The 20,953-nt window shown below is 42.2% G+C and overlaps 1 protein-coding gene across 5 annotated transcripts in view; it reads right to left on the bottom strand.

The window, feature by feature from the left end:
* ZNF385D (zinc finger protein 385D) overlaps window positions 1–20,953 on the bottom strand; it is a 931,599-nt gene that overhangs the window by 229,377 nt on the left and 681,269 nt on the right. The window lies entirely within an intron of this gene.

Here is a 20,953-nt window from a genome sequence, read left to right as displayed (position 1 = left end):
AACTAAACAGCCAGAGGTGCCAAGACTGATTCGTTCAGCCCATACTAAGTGGGTGTCTACCGTGTGTTCACCAGGACTGTGGGAAACTTGTCAAATAGAGGATGTGGAGAACATGTCAAATCTAGAGAAAATCTGCTCGCTCTGACAAGTCTATAGCCTCCACCTACTTCAGAGGCAGTGACAAAGAAAGAAATTAACGTCTTCACTTTTCAATCCTCAGAGGCCTACTTAGGATGCTTCATTTCCATATTTCATCTGGGAATGTCTTCAGCCTGCATTTGGAGACAACAGCCTCAGTTCAGGGATTGCACATACGAGGCAAGGGAAAGTTCTGGGTTTCTGTGTATAAGGACGGCACTGCCCAGACCCACGCTGCCAGACTCCTCGGCCTGTTGAAGTCAGAGCCGGGCAGAGTGACGCCCGTCCAAAGTGATTCTGTGAGCTGCCATTCATCCTAGGTTACTGAGATCTTTTCAACTGGCAATCAATGTCCCAATGACACATGTAGTTTCTCATTTCTAAGCAAAACAGAACAGTCAAGAAAAACAGCAGGTGTGGCCAGATCTAAATATCTCAATATTATATTTACAGCCAATCCAAATGTCCAGAATAATTCTCATTATCAAAATCCTGATATGGCTCTTAAGCAAATTACAGTCATTTTCTCAGTACTAATCTTTTAAACGGATTGCCTAAATAGCATGTAATAAAAACTACACAAAACTTCAACATGAACGTCTTCTTATGATCTTACTGGAAATCATTTCCAGACCTCCACGTCTTTGGCAGAAGAGGCTAAATGGTAGTGATGAATCAATCCTGTTTTCCTTCCCTCCCTCCCTTTTTTCTTTCTTGCTTCCTTTCTTATTTCCCTCCTTCTTTCAATTACTTACCACCACAGATGCAATGAATGCTTACTTTTCAAGAGCATTTTGGGGGTTTCCCTGGTGGCTCAGACAGAAAAGAATCCACTTGCAATGCAGGAGACCCGGGCTCGATCTCTGGGTTGGGAAGATCCCCTGGAGGAGGGCAAGGCGACCCACTCCAGTGTTCTTGCCTGGAGAGTCCCACGGACAGAGGAGCCCAGCAGGCTGTTACAGTCCATGCAGTCACAAAGAACGGCACACGACTGAGCAACTAACAAGATGGATGCAACAAACGCTTATTTTTCAAGAGCCTTTTAGGTTCTGAAGACTATCAGGTAATACAGCTAATTATATAATACCCATTAACACAGCTGAATTCCTAAAACAATGATTTTGTTCCATTTTCATTATCTATAAGTCTGTTTCTTTTACCCACAGAATTAATTGTGGTAGTAAAAAGTGCTACTTCTTCTTTATCCCTGACTGGTTGAACAAAATAATTTCTTAAACTACATCACTTTTCATTTTAAATGTAGTTAAAAAAAAAAAACAAGTTAACAACTGCCTACAGTTAACTGTAGATTTTATGTGCTATAATATTATATGTCATCCATTACCAATTTTATAGGCTGAGCAGAATAAAATAATCATTGCTCTTTCTCATCTGAATGCTATTAAGAAAAATGGTGTAAACTTCAACTGATTAAGTTGTTACTTAAGACGCTTTATTAAAATTTATTTTAAAGTGATTTTTCTCATTAAGACTTGACAAATCTGGAGAGCACTTCATTTAATCTCCTTTATGAGAATGTTTTGCATGCAAAGGACCCGAAGGGTTATGAGACTCCAGAGAGACTCGGGCGGTCTGGAGTTGCTGAGACCTGCAGGCAGTTCTTGCGGATCTGCTGTGCAAATTGCTTCTCCCACAAATCAAGGTGGGAAGAGAAGGCAGGGAATCACAATCTTGCTTACAGTTTTCGTTTGCTATAAACACTGATACAAAGATTGCCAATTACACTCTGTGAGAGTCTTACCATCTTTTATGATTACTTAATCAAAATGTCCCAAAACAGGAATTCAGCAGATTTAAGGATGTGACAAAAGGAGTGGAAAAGACCTATCAAGAAATAACAGAGAAGAGACTGTCATTGCCATTCTCACAACGACTCCAGACCAGCACAGTGTTAGCTCACTTAACTATGTGGTATCTCATTTAACTCACAAATAACCCACAAGGCGATTAGTAGCATCAGCTCCATATTACAGATGAGGAAAGTGAGGCATAAGTAGATCATGTAACGTCCCCATCACTGCATATTTAGCTGCGGTGCACCTAGAACACTGACCTCAGACTCTGACCCCACGCCCGCAACCTGCAGCTCTAGGCCGTGCTCCTTGACGTGGGGTTCACAGCCCGGCGGCACCAGCCTGGCCTCTGACTCCGTCAGAGTCGGTGCTCTGCTTTAGCCGCGCACTGGCCCCGAACCACGTACCAGTAATGTGGTCAATAACAGTGTCTGTTACATCATGTACTTCCTTATTGCTTAGAACTGTGAGCGCATGCACTGCTTAGCTGCGGGCTAAGCAAGGTTAGAAGGCAAGCAAGAAGAACATTCTGGAAGAAAAGAGCTCTATTTGGGCAGTGGCAGCGGGTGTTTGGCACTGTCGTTTATAAACATACCGTGAACACCATGTTCTCTTGGAGAATGGTGAAGGGAGTGGTCGTGAATTCATGTCCACAGAAACTACTTAGCGGGCTGACATCATGGAATTTTGCTGAACTTGCCTCAGAAGGGTTGTCCAACCACATCAAAAGCTTTCTCACCAAAAGTCGCCCTTAACATCCTTTCTGAGGACATATTGAAAGAAACCTATTCCTTAAGAGTTTCCATTTATACAGGAGGAATCTTGGCAAAACAGCTCTTCAGAACTAGAAAATATTTAGAGTTTCAGTCCTGTTACTGTATATTTGAAATAGCTCAAAGACCAAGTTTAATTAATTTATATTGAATTTAAAATTGGATATAGCTCTTTTATCATAAATGCAAGCTAGCTAAAAGAGAATGAGAAGGGATGGAATATTTTGTGCAATTCTTGGACATTGTCCAAATAGAAGCCCACTGATTCATTGAAAGGAATCAATCTGTCAAATTAATAGTATTGAACTTACTACTAAAATTACATGAAGTGTTTTGGTTTCTTTTGCCTGCCTCCTCATCTAAACTATGAGCTTTATCCTTCATTTCTTCTAAACATTCCACAAACATTTATAAATTCTGCTATTTTCATCTCTGAGAGTTATGTTAGTCACATAATAAATGCCTATCATTCATAAATCAAAATAATTTCTTCCAGTTTCCCTAGATCAAGAATCTAAGATCTTAAAGAGAAAGACAGGCTCTTGGTCATTGTCTAGCTCCCATGACTATAACTTTAATGGTAACAGTATTTATTGACTTAATAAATGAGTCAAAGCTTGCAAAGAAGTGGGAAGTTGCCCTGTTCTTGAAGTGACCATGAAGACTGTTAATGCCAACCAGCAAGTAATACCTACTCTAATGGCAATTGTGTGAGTATCTTATACTTTAAAATGCAAATAAACAACGGAATCTTTACATCCTAAAAACCCTAAATGAGACTAGTTATTGTTGAAGTTTTCAGTTTATAGTTATCCCTTACTAGTTCATATGATTTGTGGCTCTATATGATCTGCCAGCAATCAAGCTCATAAACACATTTTCACATTTCATATATATGCTTCTTTTATTGATACTTACACCTTGATACTCACATCAAGAGCCAATATTTATGGGAGCAAAGCTCATAATTATGAAACAGAAACTAATGATTTTGAGGCAGAATTCCTTAGGTCAAGTCCTTACACATCAGTGTTCCCCATTAAAGACATATTTGTCTTAAACAGTATAAATAAAATACAGGTTTTTATTATAATGGTGCTTTGTAGACCACTTCATATCTGTAACACTTTTGTCTTTCTTAAAAAGTAAGAAAAAGAAGGAACTGGGACAGATATGCCCAGAATAGGAGAGAGAACTACTGAAAAACACAAGTTGTCAACATCAGTTAAAAATAATGGCTACCAACCAGGCAATACACCCACAGAAAGATAGAAAACCTCCACTGAGCAAGCCAATGTCCTAAATATGGAATCAGACAGTGATCACAGAACTAATTACGACATTTACAGTCAAACATTGAAGTTGGCAAGAAGATTCATAGATGCGACAGGCAGGGAAGCATTCAGAATCCTGTTATTTCAAAGACTGAACGTGCGGGAAGGGTGGCCAAAATAAATGCAGGAATGAGGCATGGCATACGGAATCAATGCTTCCAGACACCTGTAGCATTGTATGTTAAATGTAAACCAATCCCATGTGTCATCAACTTTAAATCCCGGAAATGATTTCAAGAGCCAAAGCTCAGTTTGGAACATGTTCCTTTGCTCTTGTGGCGAATGTTTTTTCGGGATGTTCTTTTAAGCTTACTTGGCCCTATCAAGAGTCAAGCTAACGCCCTTCTGGCTGCCAGCTACCTCTGGAGCCTTGTTAACCAGGTCGAAGGGTACGCAGGGGAGAGAGGAGTGCTTGCATTCACGTGTTTGTCTTTGTTAGGCGTGGACGCCCTTAAGGGATGCATCTTTCAAAATTCCCTCCAACGGCTCATCGGCATCCGCAAGTGACAACTATTTAGGATAAAGAGCACAGCGGATCATGCTTTCAAAAGGATTCTGAGAGCTGTTCAGGCTTCCCATTCTGCACATTCTCCTGTCAGATCCCCGACACTTTTCAGGGCAGTTAGGCACCAAGGAACGCCGCCCAAGGCGCAGAGTGCTTCCTCCTCACTGCACAAACCCACGGCTTCTCAGAACAGTGCATACGGCTTGGAAAAGAGGGAAAGTCATCGTGAGATGTCAGATGAGGTCGTCAGCAGATTCGAAGTTTGCTGAAGTCGATGTGGGCTGCTTTCCTTTTTAAGGTGTATGCTAGCTTTTATATCTTCACTTTCTCCAGTGATATAGTTTTCAGCCATCCTTATGAAGTACAGTTGCCCTGCTGCTGCTGATGCTGCCAAGTCGCTTCAGTCGTGTCCGACCCTGGGCGGCCCCAGAGCCAGAAGCCCACCAGGCTCCTCTGTCCCTGCGATTCTCCAGGCAAGAACTCTGGAGTGCGTTGCCGTTTCCTTCTCCAGCACATGAAAGTGAACAGTGAAAGTGAAGTCGCTCAGTCGTGTCCGACTCCTAGCAACTCCATGGACTGCAGCCCACCAGGCTCCTCTGTCCATGGGATTTTCCAGGCAGGAGTACTGGAGTGGGGCGCCATGGCCTTCTCCGACAGTTACTATATAGTCTTGTGTTAATTACTGATGTACAGCAAACTGGTTCAGTTATACATCCACATTCCTTCCCATTGCGGTCTGTCCCAGGATATTTAATACACACCCCCGTGCTCTACGATGGGACACGGCAGCTTACCCACTCTGTACATAAAAGCTCACTTCTGCTAACCTCTCCTCACACTCCATCCTCCGCCAGCCTCCTCCGTCCTGGCACCCACCAGTCAGTTCTCCGTGACATTTTTGAAAAGAAAAAAGGGAAGGAAATTTCCTGAGGCTAAAAGCCTATAATTTATCACCTCATTTCTGTTCGGATTTATGATATTTTCATTCAACTAAAACTAAGCATATTCATCAGATGTTTCATAAAGTGCATTTGCAATCACTAAACTCTATTGTGCAGAGGAAACAGTGCTTTGGTTCTGTTTGTATTTGGAATCTCAGCAGTCTGGAGTTTTTTCCCTCTTGTTTGAGTGGTGATGAGAGACTTCTTTGAGTTATTACTAAACATGGTTAGGATGTACAGACAGGCCCGGTCAATGAACTTTAAATTTGAATTGGACTCTTTAACTTCTTGAAGAAGTTGTATGACAGGTATGGTGTAGTAAACTCAATAATCTTTGCTTCTAAAAGGAAAAAAAAAATTCCCAATATACATAGAACGTACAAAACCGGTACTAATGATCCTGCATGTAGGGCAGGACGAGAGACACAGGTGTGAAGAACAGACGTGGACACGGGCAGCCAGAGCCCTGACAGATGCACGCCCGTGGATAAAGCAGCTGCTGGCGGGAAGCGGCTGCAAAGCTCGGGCGCTGAGCTCAGGGCTCTGGGATGACCCAGAGGGATGGGGTGGGAAGGAGGGCGGCTCCAGAGAGAGGGATATACGCACACGTGTAGCTGGGTCACGCGGCTGGACTACAGAAACTAACACAACACTGCAAAGCAATCCTCCAATCAAAATAAATAATATGTATATCAAATAAAAAATAAAGCCTGTAAACACCCTGGGGCGGAGGGAAGAATGTGATGCTTATCTAAAAAATATGGCAATTCCTTGGAAAACAAAGACTTTTCAGCAGAAAATCAAGTGCTAACTCAACATTTTACAGTTGCTGTCTGCAGCAACTTGCTCTAAAGGATGTGTAAATAAAGTTGACCACTTCTCAAAGGGCAGTGTTTAAATGTGGATATTAATTTGCCCACGCCTCTGAAATATCATCCCTGCCATGCTCAAAACTGGACGGAGCCTAGGGCCACCTCAATCAAATTTCATTACAATCGGTATTAATAATAGAATCCAGACAATTCACTAACCTTGCTGACCTTTGCCGAAGGTGCAGGTGTTTAAAGGGTGATGTCTACACTAATTAAACTTGAAATCTGATTTTAGTAATAAGTTGCCAAGCTTGGCCAACATGTTTTCTGGGTGACTTTGTAATCTCACCTAGTCATAGAAGGTAACAAGAGTCAGCACATTAGCCTTTCTACCTAGATCCTAACCTAGATGCTAATTTTGGCCTTTCAGCAAGTGAAGTCCTAGGAGTGACACAGAAATCTCAGCGCTGGGGCCACACTGGTCAGAAAATGCAAATGAGGGGCACATTTAAGTGTTAATATCAGCTGAGCCCTTAGCGGATCATATACTACAGGTAGTACATGTTGCAATGAAGCATTTTGCTGAAGATGTGTGCAACATACAAAATTTGAAGTTTTTCTAATACATAAAAGACGTAGAATTTATAATAATTATGTACTGCTTCCTTAGAATGAGAGATACGGGCTTTCCTGGTGGCTCATATGGCAAAAGCGTCTGCCTGCAATGCTGGAGACAACGGGTTCGATCCCTGGGTCAGGAAGATCCCCGGGAGCAGGAGATGGCAACCCACTCCAGCACTCTTGCCTGGGAAATCCTATGGACAGAGGAGCCTGGTGGGCTACAGTCTGTGGGGTCGCAAAGAGTCGGACATGACTGAGCGACTTGACTTCACTTACTTAGAATGAAAAGCTACGTTAATAACTATTTTTTCCAGATATCTCTTTTTTAAAATGAGAAAACTTGGACACTGCAGCCCTACAGACAAGTTCCTCTCCCTGACCAGGACGCATGTGTCCCGCTCTCCTCAGAGCCATCTGCAGCTAAGGCCTGACGTGCGCCTCCCAGCCTGCGCTGTCAATCACTGACAAGCAGGCTCTCTCTCTCTCATTGCCACGGGATTAAAAACACACACGTAAGCTTTCCATAATTCTGTATACAACTTGCAACCTGTGTTCTTCCCCACCCAACATTATGCTTTTATATTCCCACAGAAAAACAATTCTTTCATTTCAAATGTCCCTAAAGGTACCTTTCAAAAAAGGTCTCAATATCTATACATCTATTTTGCCTTTGATAACCACATTTGCTTTTATGTATTTGGGGGTTTTTTGGCTAATAAACCATTGCTGGATAAGTCATAATGAGAAATAATATGAATAAGAATGTATACATATATATATGTATATATATGTGTATATATATATACACACACATATGTGTATATATATGTATACATATATATATGTATATATATACACACACACAAACACACACACATATATATATATGTGTATAACAGAATCACTTTGCTGTATAACAGAAATTAGCACGACATTGTCAATCAGTCAACTATATACTTCAATAAAATAAGTGTAAAAAAATGCTGCAGTGAACATCTTCAAGTTAAGCTTCATGAACACACCACGGCCCCCAGTGAAAAGCATGTGTACATGCATAAACATATATATCCACATATGTGTTTATGTATTTTTTCAAATTCTAACTTTTTATTATGGCTTTAGGTAAGCAAAATAGAAACAAACCCAGAGCTTAAAATCATTCTACTTTATTTTGCTGCCTCTTTCCAAAGCAGGATCTCAAACCTAGGACATGTTAATGGATCTGAGAGGTAGTGTAAGAGGGAATTCAGTTAAAATTAATTAAGTTGATTCTGAAAATCAAATTAGTACTTCCCAATTTTTTTAGTTAAAAACAAAACAGAATTATCTGGAAAAACAAGGCCGTTCTCTCCTTACGGCCCATCTCACACAAGCTGCATCTGTGTGAGTGGATACACCTGTAAATGTACAAAGTGCCAGACAGGGCTGATTGCCTCCTCCTCCTATTCCAAATTCCTAAAAGAGCAGATACTTGCTTTTCAATGAGGCAGGTGACAAAAGTCATGCAAACACTAAAGCAGTATATATACAGAGATGCTCTGAAGAACACAAGGATGTTTTCATAAAGCTAATTGTTTTTCTGTGGGATTGCTTTTGAAAAACTGGTGTAAAAATGTTCCCAACTTACTGTAGTACTGGCCTATTTATTCTACTTTCTATTTAAAAAATGATTTGGATTTAGAAATCAAAATAATGAAATATCTTATCCTCATGTAGAGTCACTGAAATTGTCCTTTTTTCTTTAGTTCTCTAAAATCCCTCAGTGAGGTCCTTGAAGTAAATTCCATTTCAGAGTGTTCAAAAAGACAGTTCAGGAATTAACTGTTAATTTTACCGCTTTATGATTCCCCAAAACTCATGATAAAATGTGGCGTAAAGGGTGTGCTCCAGACAGAAGCACAAGGTGAATCACTCCCCTTTTGTCGCCGCTACTGTCTTGATTTATGAGTCTCAGGGAGCACCACCCGCCATCACCACACCTCACGAGGATCAGGGAAACTGGGCAGAGCTAAAAGAATTTGAGTCAAATTGCATTTGCAGCTTCTTCAACCATACACTGTGCAACTTACCTAAATTTAATAACTGCTTCAAAATCCCTTCCCTGCAACATGTAGATGGAGCCCTGAAGCCTTAACAGCAACAGAGCACTGCTCCCCAACGCCCTCTGAGGACGGGCCAGCATTCCCATCAGTCACAGCCCCAGATTCAGGAAATGTAACAGAAGTGAGTGACCAGAAAAAAAACAAAATGACAAAGATATGCAAAACACAAGTCATAACTCTGTATTAGCATCAACAGATGTCAATCTGCTCTCCTAAGTTGCTGTAATCTTCTAAAGGCTGCTTGCCCTCCCATCTCAGCACTTATCTCATTGCAGACCTGGAATCAGTTCTTGGACCAGTACATACAGGTCTGAGAACCACACTTTGAGAAGCAGTGAGTCATAAAACCAAATAGTCTGCTGGCAAAACATTCTCATTCCTTTGACGAAGGGCCATGAGAAACAGCGCTAACGTTGTTCTTTGCATTCACGCTGGGAGGGTGTGGAGCGTCCCTCAAAAGACAGTCTGAGAAGGCTGCCTGCTCATCTGTGCTCTGCTGTGAAAACGGATTTCCCACCAGTTTTGGCCACAGAGTGGAATTCAGTGATTCTCAACCTTTAAGGGTCAGAGGAATCACATTCGGGAGGTTGTAAAAGATGTTCATTAGGGTCCCGACACCAGAGCCCAGAATTCAGAATTCAATAGAAGTCCTTATTATACAGAAACACCTAATATTCATCTTTAACATCTTTAGACACTCTTATGTGGTCAATATGATTACTCTCATTTCACAGATGAAAGAATGAGGACTCAGGGCTCTGCCAAAGATAAAATATTAGATCTAGAGTTCAGATCTTTTAGAATCTAAATTTAGTAATTTTTTCTTATGTGTGAAGATAGGTCTTGAGTCTTAAAATTGTTACTAGGATGGGAAGATTTTTTAAATTTATTATCACTTTAAGTAATTTATTCCCCTAACAATGACAGGCCATGTTCAACATCAATGTTTGTGAGGGTGACTGAAGCTCTAGATATTCTTTTTCATAACTGTCCAATCACAGCCAGGATGTTAATTAGGAAATAGTTTATTATCTTAGAGCTAAGCCTTCTAAGGAATTAAAGATTATTTAGTTAATTAGCTTGTAATGTACACTAAGGCTCTAACAATTGATTAAAGATAGTACAACTAGGAAATGATACAGATGAACTTATTATTCACAAAACAGAAGCAGACTCACAGACTTGGAAGACAAACTATGGTTACCAAAGGGGGAAATGGAGGGTAAATTAGGAGGTTGGCACTAACACGCACACACTATTATATATAAAACAGTCAATCAACACGGCCCTACTGTACAGCACAGGGAACTCTGCTCAATGTTCTGTAATAAGAATAGATACATGTATGCGCGTATCTCAAACACACACACACAATGTGCTGTGCTCAGGCGCTCAGTCGTGTCTGACTCTGCGGCCCCATGGACTGTGGACCGCCAGGCTCCTCTGTCCGTGGGGATTCTCCAGGCAAGAGTACTGGCATGGGTTGCCATGCCCTTCTCCAGGGGATCTTCCCAACTCAGGGATCAAACCCGGGCCTCCCACATCGCAGGTGCATTCTTTACCATCCGAGCAACCAGGAAAGCCTATATATCTATATATATATCTATATATATATATATCTATATATATATATAATTGGGGCAAGTTATTTTACCCCAAATCTTTGGGTTTCCTTACGAATATCATCCAGGTAACACCTTTAAGACATAAGGCCCTTATGAAATTGGATTTTTTTAAAGGTGGGTATAAAATTGCATTCCTTGGCTTCCCTGGTGGCTCAGAAGTTAAAGCGTCTGCCTGAAATGCGGGAGACCTGGGTTCGATCCCTGGGTCGGGAAGATCCCCTGGAGAAGGAAATGGCAGCCCGCTGCAGTATTCTTGCCTGGAGAATCCCATGGACGGAGGAGCCCGGTGGGCTATAGTCCACGGGGTCACAAAGAGTCAGCCACGACTGAGCGACTTCAAGAAGAAGAATAGCCCTTATTGCTTAGTTTGGGATCAATATTTTTTTTCATAAAAGTAATATATCATGCTTTATCTTCTTCCTTGGTTTATAGCAGTTACAGGGAGCCCACACTGGCTCCAAATAGAGAACTTTTTTACAGCATGTGTGACCAGTGGTGGAGAGTCCCTCTCTCCCAGGGGTAGCCTTATTTACTGTCATGGGAGACAGTTAAGTAAGAAGCTGGATTACAAGTTATCAGAAACACTGCGGAGTGCCAGTGTAGGTAGGTAGACCAGATGGCTCTAAGAATCCTTTCTGGCTTGGGTGGCCACCACAAAATATCACAAACTGGGTGTTCTTCAACAACAGAAGTGTATTATCTCACAGTTCTCAAGGCGAGAAGTGCAAAATCGAAGTGTGAGCGGGGTTGGGTCCATCTGAGGGCCGCAAGGGCAGGGTGGGTTCTGGGTCTCTTCTCGGCTTACAGAGAGTGTTCTCCTTGTGTCTCTATGGCATCTGCCCTCTCTGCTTGTCTCGGGGTCCAAATGTGCTCTTTCATAAGGATATCAGTCATAATATATTAAGGCACACCCTAATGACCTCATCTTCACGAATTATATCCTTAACAACCCTATTTCCAAGTACGATCGCATTTCTAAGGCACCGTGGGTTATGAATGCTGGGGGTACACAATTCCACCCACAGTGACCTGATCCGGTGAGAAGCACCCACGTGAGAGAGAGGCCAGGAGTCTCAGTTTTCTCTTAGCTCTCCCACTTCTGTGCCATGAAACTGGAAATGTCTCCATCACTCTAGGCTTCTCTATAAAATAAGTGGTTTGCACCAGACACAAATTAACTCTAAAACACTTCTTTCCTTTTTAACGTGTCTATACGTGTGGAGCAGGAAATCACCCAGAGAGTTTCTGGATCCCACAATAAACTAGGAGCTTAGTCGGTCTCTTATCTGGGTCCTCATAGTGACCCGGGATCACAGTTAGTACGAAATTCAGACTAAGCAAACAGGTCCAATATATACTTTTGCAAAAGCAAAGCTTCAAATCCCTATGATTCGATGGGCTGAGAAAGGAAAACAAAGGTATAATGTGTATCATGCCTCAATCTTTAGTGAGAAAAACATGCTCACACCTCAAATATCACTGGAAGGACAGACACAGAAGCCACTAACCGCCCCTGAGAAGAGAATGAGGCCAAGGGGGGAGGCCAGAGAGGGAAACGCGTTCTCATCACAGCGCATTTGGAATAAGAGGAAAATAGGCTTCTTGGTAAAGTGTGCACAAGTGTTAAAATGGAAACATACCTGTGTTGTCTGCAATTGTTTAGCCTTTCATTTTCAAGGCTAGATATTCTGTGTTTAAGTCATTTTGTGTTTGAGGGTCCTTATAAGTATTCTTGACTTTTACAATTTTTGGTTCACAGGAAGAGGTATGGCTCATGCGAATATTATATACCTGTTTCAACATGAAGACATATAATGAAAGATTTAATAGCCATACTTTTTTAAGATGCCTTTGCTATACAAATATGAAACACAATGCACAGAATTGGCTAGAAATCTGCTACATTCATCTTCAAAGGGCAAGGAACTCAGTAATCAATACAGTATTTACTATGGCATTTTTCATCTGCAAAATTTTCACACCTTCCATCAGTTGTGACTAAGAAAGCCAGGTTTATTTTTCTACCCATAATTTCACCTTGGCTCCCTACCTAATTTACCGAGAGCAGCAGCTGTAAAAACTTCATAGGAACAGTTACTAATGTGTAAAATGAATTTAACTGATACCTCTCTGGACCAAACAAACAGAGGTGTGATGAACACTGTTTCTGTAACTCCCACACTGGCCAAGAGAGGAGGGGTGACTCCATAGCTGGAGCAGGAAATAAGGTGCATAGGCGTGGGGGCGAGCACAAGAATGATTTTTGAAAGGAAAGGAGACAAAATGTGCCAGTCAATATGGCAGCCTTTCCATTTTAAATATGGGGAAATAAAGAGCCTGAAGGATTTATATCTGAAGGTTAAAAAAAAAAAACACCTTGAAATTTCCTGTTTTGAGTTCTGTATTTTTGTCATTCACTTATAATATTATAAATGCATATTAACCTGTAGAATAATCTCTGTACATTAAAACACATTTAAAAAGCTGTCCTTTTAAAGTCCTAAAGTGCCTCACCAACATTTTATGGTGACAGCCCTTCTGGACTCACATCACTTCATTGATGAGTAATACAAAGGATTAATTTTAGATTATATTCTATAGGCAGTACTGGGATTTTTACACCACTGTCCTTTTCTACAACTGGAGTAATAAACATATGACCCAACACAAGATTGTGAATGTATAGTAAGGGGACGGTTTGATGCTATGCTTCCTATGTTTCCTAATAATTGCTTAAATTAATAACCTCTGTTATATAGAAATGATCTAATGTACGAAGCAGTGAGCACTAAGGTTTTTTAAAGTTTCATGTTTCTTACTATACAACTGGAATGACTTTTCTCCTCCATCAGTTACCTGTCATGCATTTCTGTCTGTCTACCTACCTATCTGTCTATCTGCATCCATCTACCCTCCACCCATTCACTCAAGAACACAAACTTACGGCTACCAGATGGAGAGAGGGCTGGGGGAGGGTAACCAGGGCTCAGAGAGTAACGAGTACACACCACCACGTGTAAAATATATAACCAGCAAGGGCCTACTGCATAGCACAAGGAACCATAATCGGTCAGCATCCTGAGATAAACCACAGTGGAAAAGAATATGAAAAAGAATACATATATACACACACACACACACACACACACATATATATATATATGACTGAATCACCGTGTTCTGCACCTGAAACTAAGAGAACACTGTAAGTCAACCATCCTTCAGTTAAAAACAGACGTGTATTGAGTCTTTGTGATATTCCGAGCTCTGTACCTTAATGAACAAGGTAAATGTGGAACTGATCTCAGATCCTAAATTCAAACTTAACCTTTACCATATAGCTTTTTTCTAAAGATCAATTTATTTACTTTAATCGGAGGATTAAAGTACAACACGGTGACGGTGTCTGCCATATAGCAACATGAGCCGGCCACGGGTGTACACGCGTCCCCGTCCTGAACCCCCTGCCGCCTCCCCCCCACCCCCTCCCCCTGGGTCGTCCCAGAGCACCGGCTCCGGGGCCCCACTTCACGCGTCGCGCTCGCACTAGACATGTGGTAACGAGTGTTTGTTTCACTTCTCTTCTCTCAATGCCATGCAGCTTTCTTTGCTCCCCTCCAGGTGACCTCTCTTTCCCTTGACCTCAGGTAGCACTTTAATTACTGATTTAGTTACTGAGTCCTTTGTAGAACATTTTAACTACCCTACCCCACTTTCCCAGCAAAATGCTGGCATAGAGCTCATTGCCTAATGGAGTGCCTTATATCCAGATGTTTCACCGCTTGCTGATAGAAAGGTGTCACTCTTTTAAAAAAGTGACAAATCAGCATGGCTGATGCCATAGTCACACAGACCGTTCCCCCTCATCATCTCTTCCTCTTCTTATCTTTGCTTTTATGTTTCTAGGTCTACTAGGGTGTCAGACACACCCTCAGTGCTCAGTAAATGCCCAGAGAGTGAATCGGTGAGTAAGATGAATTACTTCTTACCCCTCCTCTTAACTCTCTGTTGTTCTCATTAGCACTATCATTTCCATGGATGCTTCTTTAAAGACTCATTTATTTTTGGCAGTGAAGCATGGCATGTGGCATCTCAGTTCCCCAACCAGGGACTGAAGCCGCACACCCTGCATCGGAAGCACAGGTTCTCAACCACTAGACCGCCAGGGATATCCCACCACACAGGCTTTGATGGAGCTACTTTGCAGAGGCCAATTTTTCAGTCCATAGAATTATTCCAGTGAGACTTGAACTTTTACAGAATGAAATCATTCAGTGAGTAAATGAATGAAAAACTCACTCATCTATTTTTCTCGACAACAATTTTGAAATTGCAATGCACATAAAAGTTTAAAAATTTCATAGAAAATAGATTTGCTTTTATCCAGTTGGGATGCAAGTGATGATTTTACATACTTGGTCCATAATCAGTATTTCATTACTGGCGGCTATAACCAATATCCTGAACAATGGATAAGTAAGGCTCCAAGTAACTCTGGGAGCTAAAACCCAACCATACAAGGGTCATGTGAGGTAGAGCTGTGGTCACTGACACCTTCAAAGGTCCCCAAAGCCCCACCAGACAAACACAAGGGAATGAGTTCCACAATAGCAGAGACTCGGCTCGTAGTTCTGCTGTTGAATTCTAAGGGCTCGGCATATAGTAGGCCTCAATAAATATTTGCTGAGTAAGTGAAGAAACACTCTGCAGGGGTGTTTGATAACTGTCCCGTGGGCTCCCCTGGTGGCTCAGTGGTAAAGAATCCACCTGCCCGAGCAGGAGAGCTGGGTTAGATCCCTGATCTTGGAAGATCCCATATGCCATGCAGCAACTAAGTCTGAGTGCCTCAGCTATAGGGCCGGGGCTTCAGAGCCCGGGGCCCCAGGTTCTGAAGCCCGCATGCCCCAGAGTCTGAGCTCCGCAACGAGGAAGCCCCAGCTAGAGAGCAGCCCCCGCTCCCTGTGACTAGGACAAGCCCAGGCAGCAACGAAGGCCCAGCCCAGCCAGCAAACAAGCAGAACGACGGGAAAGAGAGACCTACCCCGTGCGTGTCATCATTCTCCTGACGCCCCCTCCCTCTGCCCACGTAAATGTTCAGGCCCTATCCTTGAACTGCTAAGTCAGACTCTGCACTTGGCACAATTCCCTTGATTCTTCGCAGGCATCCCCAAACATGGGAAGCATTCCTATAAAACACATCAAGTTCACTTGTCTGCCCCCAACGGACAAAACTTCCCAACCGAAAGTGACACCGCATTCAAGTGTACAGGGCTAGCTGTTTGTAAGGTTACAACTGTTTTTGAGAAATGATGTCAGACGTTAGGATTTGATCTCTTTCTCTCTCGGCCTCTCTCTTTTCCCCTTCCTTCCTTCCCATTTGTTCCCTCTCTGGAAATGAAATAATATGACACAGAGGAAGAGCACAGAGTCAAACTTTATATGCTAATTTCCGTCTAATGTTCAAAGACATGATGGCCAGGGCGCCCTGCAAAGCAAAAGCGTCTCCTCCTGCGTTTGCACACCTTTCTGCCTTCCTGCCCTCTGCGCGACCTCCTCACCTCGCCCTGTGCATCTTCTGGGAGAGACGAGGCTCGGTATTTGCTGAGTATCTGGCATCTGCAGGTGCACGAGGCCAAGCTTACCCATTTGATCTGTGTGCCACCAAGAAACCCAGTCATGGGAGGGGGCACAGTGCCAGGCTCACTGTCAGCCCTCATCAACACATCCTCCAAGTGCCACACCTTTTTAATGACACTCTGAATGCTCATTATTGTCATGACTGCCGACCAGAATGTGAAGAAAGTATGCTAGAGGAACAAAAATCAGAAGGGCAGCTCTGAAACCCTTGGAGAAACTTGTCTGGGAACACAGTCATTTTTTATGGGTTAGGTCCAATCGAAACGATACCCCAAGGTCTTACTCACTCAAGTCCATCCCTGCTTTCCACCTCCAGCGTTTTAAAGCACAGCCACCTCTCTGATAACAAACCCAAGTGATATCGAGCCACCGTTCTTGCATGGAACAGGACACTGGGGCTCCAGGGCACTTAGCCTCTTGCTCTAATTGCTGAAACGTTCGCCTTTCGGATTCCACAGAGGCTTTTCATCCTGCTGTTACGCCCTGTCTTCTGCTGACAGCCCCTCACTGCCCCTCCTTCCGGGGGGTCCCCTGACAGCCTAAGGACCGGAAGCCCAAGGTTTACGCTCCATAGGGCTCTGCCCGCGAAGTTCAGCCTAAGAGCCACTGAAGATTTGGGGTACATGTCTTTGGGATACCACATTAATGATGCTGTCACATCATCATGTCCTACTGTGTGGTACATGATATTTATTTGTCAAATTACAGATGACAATATTGATCACTTGAGCAAGATCAATGTTGCCTGCTAGGTGTCTCCACTATAAAATTCCTTTTTTTTCTTGTGGAAATATTCGGAGACTATGTAAATACAATGTTCCCTATCGCACCTTCATCTACTATGCTTATCATCCATTGATGTCTCTTGCTGAATAATGTTTGCAGAATGGTAGTTTTTTATTTTCATTTTCCTATGTTTATTCATTGTATTTTAAGTAAAGGCTTTACCTTCTCTCTTGTTATATCTGTGTGGAATAATAGATTCATAGTTCATTCAATGGGTTATAATCTCTTGTTATGTTTTAAAAAATCAAAAAGCATGGGATTTGGATGAAACTAACTGGGATTACTGGGCATCCTGTATTTCTGCAACTTCCTGACTCCATGAAAACAAGCTGAAAAACCAAGAGCCAGCACCAGTCCTCTCTGACCTTTGTTTGCCCAGCACCTCCAAATGTTTTGTAAGCATCTAAATCCTTCTATTAATTCCCTTCCTGTTTGCACGCCGAGAATAGTTTCTATTTTTCTCACCAAACCTTCACTAAGACAACCTTTCACTCCTGTCCTTGAGTGGTCATTCTATATTATACATCATTATCTATAAAAGAAACTGCATTTACAAATATTTCTTTATTTGTCCAGCTTCTCCTTTATAAATTATTTCATGGCAGAGGTCACAACATAAATTTTGTTATCACTATTCCTAGCATATAATAGACGCCTGATAACTAGCAGTTGACTAAATGGACCACGTTCATACTACTTAGGAAATGAATATTTCTGTACTATCAATAAATAGCATTAATCTATTTTCAGGATTGGTTCCTTTCAAGAAATGCACAGGCAGAAAGGGATCACCGAGCTAAGCGTGGTCCTAAGCCCTGAGACTCCACTGTCTAAAGAGACGGAGGCACGGGGTGGGGTAGGAGGAAAAGTCAAGCACACTTCTCCTGTCGGGAAGCTGCTGGCCACAGCCACCCTAGGGCAAGGGAGCGGCTTCTGCTGCTGCTCCTCAGAACTTGGCTGTAAGTAGATTAAGGGATCCCAATGGCTTGTTGAATGTCCTTTTATGTATCCACAGCTCAGCTCCCATCCAACAGCCATTATTTCTTTCTCTCCTAACTGCACTTCTTTTTTTCCAGATGTTTCATGATTCTTCCTGACCCATATCTGAAGTCAATGGTTTAAACCCTATTTAAGGATAATAATCAGATATATCCAATTATGTATTTTTTACCTGCATATCCTTACATTTTTTTTTCCTTTGCTATCCTGCCAGACCATACCCCAGATAGACGGACAAGTCTGTACTCACATCCCCAGAGAAGGAATACAACAAGAAGACAGTCTCTGACCATCATGGACTCTGCTAAAAGGTCAGAGGAAAGAGGCCACGGGCAGCAGAGAGGTCGCAGCACTGGGGCACATCTGGGTGGGAGGGGCCACTGAAGCCTCACACGTCTGTGTGCCCACAGCGGAGGACTGGGGCCCAAAAAGCCACGCTCATCAGGAGCTCATCATCTCACAGTCGCCTGTGTAGATCCATCCCTTGGTGAGCAGAGGAACTCTCCCCCCAAAAGCTGGGTAGATAGTCTGCTAGATTCCAGATCCTTAGCACATTCTGAAACAATTAAATTTCATTTCCCTACACACTCATGGAATGAGCATTTGAACCAGAAATAAAATCAACTTACAGCAATAAAAATGTTATAGTTAATATACCCTGAATTTGTGCATTGAGATTTTCACACCTGCTACAAAAGCAAGAACTCAGGGTGATACTCAAAGAGATGCCCTGTACATCTGGGAACTACAGGATATGGGGCTTTGCAATTTTTCACTCATCTGGAAACACAGACTGAGTTAATCTTGGACTGGTTGTGATTTAGTCAGCACGAGAAGGAAATAGCCAGTAGGTGTAGCAACACGGGGTCTCTTGGTTTAACTGGAAAAAACAGCAGCACAAGTCCAAATCAATCACATGAGAAAAGTAATCAAGTAAAACTTTGGCAATCCACTAGTCAATGAACTTCCACATTCAAAACACGAAGGCTACTTATGAACGTGATACCTGTCACTCAAACAGCGCTTGTTGTAGGCTGAGCCCTGTTCTAAATGATTTAACCCACATGATCATGACCACATGCCTAGGAAATAGGTTAATTATTAGTCCCATTTTACAAACAAGGACACTGAGATACATACGGATTACAGGACTCAGCCAAGGCCATGATGATTGTGAGAAGCAGCTCTAAGACTTGAACCCACCACTCAAGCTCAGAAGCCAGGTGGACCCCCACACAGTGCTGTCTTGTCCACAAAAGCTCAACTATTTTGAACATTATAAACCCAAGGAAGAGATCATCAGGTCCACTCCCTTTATTTTAAAGGTGAGGAAACAGCAGCACAGAGGACACAGAGACCTGCTCACTGTCTTATAACTCAATGTATCACTCATCTTCATTTAATGACAAAGAACACTCACTGCCAATCAAATCAGTCATTTCACTTTCCATGGTTCCCAAAGGGCAAATCACAAGTTTAAAACCAAGTCTTTGGCAACCTTGCAGGAACTGTACGTCGGCTTCTCCAGAGCTGAGTGACAGGAGGCCAAGTGGTCTCAGAGGCCTGGTAAAGCACCTGATGTATCGGCTTCAGTGTCTGGGAAGAAGATGGTGCCAAGAAGCCACTTAACAGTGGAGCAGGCAGGCCGTTCAGAGAGGGGAGCCCAGGATTTTAGTGTGGTCACTCAACAACCAATAAATCTGATTCTGAGCAAGGCTTTCCTCTACTTTTATTGAAATACCTAGAATTAGAAACCTTTACTTTGGAAATATGATCTTTATGCTGCTCTATTTATGTCTCATCCATTTCAAAACAAGACTCCTATGGAAAATCCTTCATGTTCCCCAAAGCAAAGCAACCACTGTGATTCTCCAATGTCCTTCAGTAAAGGCGAGCACAGAACCACACCCTCTCCTTGGCAGGTCCAAAATCCTGTGATGAAGCATAATTAAAGCAAAAAAGACCCACTTCTGTCTCCTCGAGGAGAATGACCTAATTGTAGACAGACTGCTTTTTTCTTTTTCATCCATCATGGAGGTCAGATGTTGCAACAAGAAGCCTGTATTATTAAGCTCACTGGGCCTTCAGAGACCTTACATCTTAATCCCCTTGGCCTTGGTTGTGTTGACAAGTTCTGTCATTGATAAACTCAGACCTGCATTATAACAATTGTTGAAAGATGAATCAGATATTAGAAAACAATGTCACTTACTGGCTTCTAACCTTTTCAACCCTTATTTCTATTTTTATCTGAAGAATATTCTCAGTGCTTGTACAAAAAAAAAAAAAAAAAGGATGATGATGCATATGAGGAATCTGTCAACTTTTAAAGACAGGAACAAGAGTGAAAACAGAGGCAAGTAAGTACTGTGCTGGTGTGGAGAAAGCTGTTGACAAAGCTCCCAAAACATGGTCATTTAAGAAAGACTTAAGTTGAGGAACTGTGTCTGGGAAGAAAGAAAAAAAAAATTATTTCTACCATAAGAACCCTAATTGCTTTTAACTTTAGAGGGAGAAGGTGCTTTTTGCATAGAATGTATCTCTGGTGTGATGATCAGGGTCCTCTTTCTTAAATTAGAAAAGAAGTAACAGATTTTAAAATTAAAGGAGAAGGCCCAGAGAGAAGAAACATACATTTAAGGTTTTAGACATCAACATGAATCCGAATGCTCTCTAACACATTCATTACCTTTCAGTTAAACTGAACTTGGCATAGAAAAGAAACTAATAAAGTGGCTAGTGTTGCCCAGAAAGACACTAAAAGGGAGGCACAGATTCATGACCAACCCCATCAGATGCTATCTCTGTTCCTCTTTCCGGAAGGAGGCTGGCTCTGGGGACCTCACACAACCAGGCAGACAACTAA

Source organism: Odocoileus virginianus, chromosome 32, assembly GCF_023699985.2.
Source record: "Odocoileus virginianus isolate 20LAN1187 ecotype Illinois chromosome 32, Ovbor_1.2, whole genome shotgun sequence".
NCBI classification, from domain to species: Eukaryota; Metazoa; Chordata; class Mammalia; order Artiodactyla; family Cervidae; genus Odocoileus; species Odocoileus virginianus.
Note: the sequence above shows the minus strand (reverse complement) of the source record. Positions and strands in the feature narration are given on the sequence as shown.